Genomic DNA, 6,931 nt, shown 5'->3' with positions numbered 1-6,931 from the left:
CTATTGGAAGCCGTAAACAGAATGCTGGCAGAAGACATTGCTCGTTTGATGGCCATGATCCCTGTAGAAGAGGCTGCTTCCAACAAGGAATGTACTATCATACGTGGTGGTGCCTTTGATGGTGTGATGAATGATACCACTGTGGTTTCAGGAGAGGTGAAGGTGCCAATGCACGAGCAGGTGACCCTGATTGGATAGTGGCCAAAGATCATTATAAGTATGACAACTCTTTGACAACCTCAACCCTGTTGATGGCAAGATAACTGGTTCAGCGGCTGAACACGAGATGCTGAAGTCTAAGTTGCCCAATTCTGTACTGTGTAAGGCATGCAAAATATCTGATATTGATAAAGATGGCATGTTGGATGCAGATGAATTTGCACTAGCCATGCATCTCATCAATATTAAATTGGATGTTAATGATTTACCCAACGATCTTCCTGAACACCTTGTGCCTCCTAGCAAGAGAGGTTTCCAAGCCTAATGAGTTAATCATTCGCTTCTTAATGACAGTGTTAAGATTTCATTTGTTGAGTGAGACTGGTGTGACTGAAGGTCAGATTATTTTTTTATTAAAACAAATACAGTATTCCTAGGTAGTAGGTTGGTAAACAGCAACCGCCCAGGGAGGTATTACCGTCCTGCCAAGTGAGTGTACAACGAAAATCTGTAATTGTTTTACATGATGGTAGGATTGCTGGTGTCTTTTGTCTGTCTCATAAACATGCAAGATTTCAGGTATGTCTTGTTACTTCTACTTGCACTTAGGTCACACTACATATACATGTACAGTGGGACCTCAGAAATCGAACTTAATCCGTTCCAGGAGCTAGTTCTAAATTCGAGAAGTCTGAAATTCGAAGCAATATTTCCCATAAGAAATAATGGAAATACAATTAATCCGTTCCAGAAACCCAAAAATATTCACTCAAAAAATACATTTTATAGAAATTAATTACAGTTTTATATACAACAAATACTGTAGTTTTTAATTATGTATAATAATACATATAAAATAACATTATTACTTATCTTTATTGAAGATTGGTGATGGCATCTGGAAGATAGGGAGGAGGAGAGAGGGAGTTGGGGTTAGTTTTTGGAAGGAGAATCCCCCTCCATGAGGACTTCAGGTAAAGCCCTCTCTGGGGTTACTTCCCTTCTGTATCTTTTAATGTCACTAGGACGAGCTTGAGAGTCACTGGACCCCTGTCTCACAAAATAACTGCCCACAATCCTTTGTTTCTGGCGCCTCTTGAACATTTCCCTAAAATGGGACATGGTTCTGTCACAACTTGTTGCAAAGATGGCTTGTTTCAGCTTGCTCAGGGTGGTACTTTTGCACAAACATTTGGACATCATTCCACTTGGCACAAATCTCCTTAATCTTTGAAGAAAGCACCTCATCCACTCCCTCCTCCTCCTCCTCTGAAGCAAGTTCCTCAGCTGTGGTCTGATACTGCTCCAGATGAAGCTCTTGCAGCTCTTCAGTGGTTAGCTCTTCCCTGTGGTCCTCCACCGACTCTTCCACATCCTCACCACTCGCCTCCAACTCCAGGGTGTTCCCCAATGCCACAATAGAGTCCACAACAGGCAGGGTCAGGGTCAGCCTCAAACCCTTCAAAATCCCGCTTTTGTATAAAATCTGGCCACAATTGTCTCCAAGCAGAATTCAAAGTCCTGGAAGTCACTCCCTCCCAAGCCTTACCTATAAGGCTTATGGAGTTGTAGATGTTGATGTGATTCCTCCAGAACTCTCTTAGGGTCAACTTAGTGTCTGTGGTCACTTCAAAGCACTTTTCAAACACTGCTTTTGTGTAGAGTTTTTTGAAGTTAGAAATGACCTGCTGGTTCATGGGCTGGAGGAGAGGAGTTGTGTTAGGAGGCAAGAATTTCAATTTTATAAAACTGAAGTCCTTAGACAAGAGGTCTATTAAGTTTGGAGGATGAGCAGGAGCATTGTCCATTAACAGGAGGCACTTGAGTGGCAATTTCTTTTCCTGGAGGTATTTTTTCCACACTGGGGCCAAACACTTCAATTGACCCACTCTGAAAATATGTCTTGTGACCCATGCCTTATGATTAGCTTTCCACAAGACACATAACTTGTTCTTGAAGACATTATTTTTTTTTTAAACACTCTGGGATTTTCTGAATGATACACAAGTAAAGGCTTCACTGTAAAATCACCACTAGCATTAGCACACAATAAAAGAGTAAGCCTGTCTTTCATAGGCTCGTGTTCTGGCAGTGTCTTTTCCTCCTGTGTGATGGTCCTTTTTGGCATTTTCTTCCAAAACAAGCCTGTTTCGTTACAATTAAACACTTGTTCCGGTTTGAATTCTTCACTGTCTGTGTACCCCTTAAACTCCTGTACAAACTTCTCAGCCGCCTGTTTGTCTGAACTGGCTGCCTCACCATGTCGTGCAACATTGTGTATGCCACTATGCTTCTTAAATCTGTCAAACCAGCCTCTGCTGGCCTTAAATTCACTATCAGCACTGGTTCCAGGAGTTTTCTGTACCAGATCGGCATACAACTTCCTTGCCTTTTCGCAAATAATCGTCTCTGAAACATTATCACCTGCAATCTCTTTATCCTTTGTCCACACCAGCAACAACTTCTCAACCTCTTCAACTATTTGTGGTCTTTTTTTGGTTAGCATATTAACACCTTTCGCAACATCAGCTTCCTTCATTTGTTCTTTCTTTGCCGGGATGGAACCGATATTCGACTTGTTTTTCTCATACATCCTGGCAAGCTCAACAAGTCACACACCACTCTCATACTTCTGTATTATTTCCTTCTTCACATCTATGGTGTTTCTCGCTTTCTTTACCACAGGGGTACCACTAGCAAGTTTCTTTGGGCCCATGGCAGCTTATTTCACAGTCCCACAAGCACTAAACACAACGAAACAATCGTAAAATGTGTGAATGAGAGTGCAGGTTAGTGTTCACTCAAGCATAAACAAAGCTAAACTGCTCACGGTGCCTGCGCAGGGACACTTGACAGAGCGGGCCGGCCGTGTGTCAAAAAATTGTAGCTCTTTTGTTTACCGTCCGATTTCCTCCAGTTTTGGTGCACAAGACAGTGTTTTCACTGTTTCTTGAAAATATTTATCAAAAATATACCTCAAACAACAACTGAGAAAGGACTGATTTACTGAAAATGCCCTTTTGTCAAAATTTATTCTTATATGGGATGACGTAAGGTTGTTTGGACACTTGATGCCGAGAGAACAATGCTTATACGAATTCCTCGTGGATTAGTTTCCTCTAAATATCTTATCTTTATTTCACAAAAAAATAAAGTTTGTTAGTTCTTGGAATGTAAATCCCAAAATAACTGGAATATTTCCCAAAATATTCCACCAGTAAATAGAGAAATCATTATTTTACAATTTCTGTGAATATTATTCCATTTAATTAAGTAATAAAGGAAGAATGATGGACATTAGGTGAATAAGATATTGGCCTGGAACGCTGGCCAGCCCCCCAGTCTCGAAAAAAAAAAGATAGCGAAAATCACGTTTATTTCGGTGTATTTCTTAGTAAACTGATGTTCTAGTGCAGTTATCCTCTTCAAAACACCGTTTTCTCTTATTCAAAGACGACATAAGACGAGTAACTCACTTATATCGAAATATTCCCAATGGTCTCTTGCCATATTATGGCTTATTTTATTCAGTCTAGAGTATATAACATGTTTGTATGTTATTTATAGTGTTTATTACATCAATTCTGATTGATAAATAAGCCGTAGAGTTGATATATAAGCTGATATAAGCGTAATAATGAAGTGATTTCTCCTGACACTGTCTGGAGCTGAGCGTTCCCATGTGGTGCATGGTTAGCTCCAAGTCTGCGGATAAGCTCCGCCTACTGTTTTATTATGCCAAATAGTCAGTTATTATATTAGAAAGAATAATGCAAGAAAAAGCGATAAAAAACAAGGAAAAAATTCCAAAATATATATGGGCTGTGATCAGACTCTCTACCCACATTGCCGTCACCATACCTGATATAAATGACTATAATTTCTTGTAGAAACATCGTAGAACATTAATTCTTGTACCATTGTGTTGCCAGAGAGTTTAGCTATTTTTCTATATGAATAACTCACTTTCCAAAACTTTTCGATTTTATTTTAGAGCACGCAAAAAATCAAGATCCCCTCACCAGCATCAAGGAACCTCAATTGAGGGGATTGGTTCATAAATAATGGTGCATCAATATCATAAATAGAGTGGGTAAAAATACTCAGTGCCTTGATAAATTTATTGAGAGTCTAACTGGTTGTATAGACAATATTCCTGAAGTTCCAGGAAGATCTCTTCATCCTGAAGTTCTCTGAGGCCGGCCAGTCAGGACAATCCATCCCAATCAAACTGAAAAGAAAGAAATGAATGCTCAAAATCCTATTCCCAGTGATTATGTACACAGATGCTGTAATTGCACACATATATAGTATTTATATACATAAAAATACACCAAAAAAACACAAGAATTACGTACCTTTGACCAGGTGTAGGTGGACACATTGTCATCTAATGTCCACCAGCCTCGTAGGACGTGTCCTGCCCCCTTTTCCTCTTCTTGCTTTTTTTGGCCCGTACTGCCTGCATGTTCTTGTCCATTTTTTCAAGGTGTTTTTGAGTCACTACTGAACGTCCATAGCCAAGTGGTATGTCTAGGCAGCTTCTCACATACCCAGTATTGTACTCTGCCACAGCATGGCTGGCTGCGAAATCAGCTTGCCTCTTTGTTAGAAATAGGGTTTTATTGCAGTAAGACCATATGCGTTGATGTAGACTTTCATTAGGGTTTTGCGTTCAGCCTTTTACACAACGCCGCATCATTTCTTCTGTTGTTAGGTCTTTGTAAATATTATGCACTTCCTCCATGTATGCAGGTTCCAGCTGGAACTGTACTTTCATTGTGGTGTGAGATGGTGGGGGAAGGTTTGCTGCTATTGCTTTCTGGTAGAAACACCAGGAATTATCACCTGTTGGGCAAAGGTGATGCTGTGGTTTTTGATCAGTTGAGGAACAGTGAAAGAAGCTGGAAAGGATACAATTCCTCGTATCTTCAACATCTTGATTGATCTTCTCTCGCAGGTTCTTCTGAAAGTAGTATGCCAACTTATCGATTACAAAGTCTGTCAACATGCCCTTTTTCTTCATTGCAAACTCCTTCCTCTTCCTCCCAGTTTTCAATTCTTTCTCAACATATTGTGACTTGACTAAATTTGTTAGTCTGTTCTTTAGACGTTTAGCATAGTGATTGATACATTCCTCTTTTTCAACATTTACACCTGGATAAGGGCCTTCACCATCGTTGAGATTAACAATGGCTTTATGTGTGTTGCTATCACCATCACTCACAATTGTTTTGTATCTCAATTTATTTTCAAGTGATCGCTGCCACCTCATTACCGCTGCTTCACTTTCCATCTTTGCAGAGGTTCCTGTATAGTTTATTTTGCATACAAGTTCGTGTTTTTTGCGAAAGTCTTCATATTTTTCATTAGTTATTTTCTTACTGTTCCAACAACTTTCCATAAAGGAACACACATTACAGTACTTGCTGAAAACTTGATAATCAACCACTAATTTTGTCAAGGCATCTATAGCGACACCAATGCCTATACTCGAGTGATGTCCCCTTGTGTGCCATGTTCCGTCATACGTTACATCAATGTCAAGAATTTCTGCGTCATCTGGTACAATGTTCAGTTTGCCATATTCTTGAACAATAATGTCCTTAGATTCAGCAAGTATTTTCTTACATGACTCAATAGATTTTTCTGTTATCATTGACGCATATTTATTTTATGTCTTCAGACTGATATGTGGCAAACTACATACTGCATTTCTACTAATAAATGCAAAGTATCCACCACCTGCTAACAATTCCCCATACACCATCCTACCAGTTGCAACATTCATTGTTTTATACGACTTGGATTTTTTCCCCAACTTATAGTGACACTGAGTACACTCTAGAACAACAGTGCTCTCTAGATGATGTTCATAATATACAGTCTTCATGTTTGCAACACAACACTCAGGGCAAAATACTCGCGATAAGACATCACTATATAATTTTCTAGGATCAAAAATCATCAATCTCTTTCCAGTAGTATGATGATCTATAGGATCAAATAATGACACACACTTTTTGGCACTTGACACCCCAGCAGGTGCATGTGTTGACACTGGCATATCACTCGCAACACAACTATCACTCACTTGCAACACTATTATCAATATCAGTGGTGGCCATGGAGCTGTTGGCCACATCTGGGGTGGCAGTGGAGGTGCTGGCTACAGATGTGGCCATGGAGATGTTGGCCACAGATGTGGCCATGGTGCTGGCCACCAGAGATGTGGGCATGGAGATGCTGGTCACAGGAGATGTGGCCATGGTGCTGGCCACAGATGTGGCCATGGAGATGCTTGCCACAGGAGATGTGGCCATGGAGGTGCTTGCCACAGACGTGACACCTCTCTTGGTCTTCGATCCTTTGGGTTGGCCAACTAGACATCGTGTGGCCACAGGTACCGCTGTTTGTTTCAGCTTTTCCGATCCTCTAGGTCGACCACGTGAACGTGGGGTGGCCACATATGGAGTGGCCATAGAGGTAGTCGTCATGGTGGCTGTGGAGGTGGCCATGGAGGTACTAGGCATATTTCCTGTGCTCTTATCCTTTGTTTTCCCTCATTTTGAACCTGAAATATCCAGTAGATCACTAGGAGTGAACAAGGATTCGTCTTGAGAGGAGGGTGGTGGCACTAACTCTTGAGAGGAATGTGGTGGTAATGCATGTCGTCACCACCCAAAGCATCTGCCTTTTTCTTTATTTTGATAGCCCTCAGCATTGCTTGCAAGTGCTCTCTCCTCTTCCTGCTCATCTTCGGGGTATACTT

At 40.8% G+C, this 6,931-nt stretch overlaps 1 pseudogene; it reads left to right on the top strand.

The window, feature by feature from the left end:
* LOC128691347 (EH domain-containing protein 3-like) lies at window positions 1-545 on the top strand (annotated as a pseudogene).
* Window positions 546-6,931: the final 6,386 nt, after the last annotated feature.

This window comes from Cherax quadricarinatus, chromosome 36, assembly GCF_038502225.1.
Source record: "Cherax quadricarinatus isolate ZL_2023a chromosome 36, ASM3850222v1, whole genome shotgun sequence".
In the NCBI taxonomy this organism is placed as follows: domain Eukaryota; kingdom Metazoa; phylum Arthropoda; class Malacostraca; order Decapoda; family Parastacidae; genus Cherax; species Cherax quadricarinatus.
Note: the sequence above shows the minus strand (reverse complement) of the source record. Positions and strands in the feature narration are given on the sequence as shown.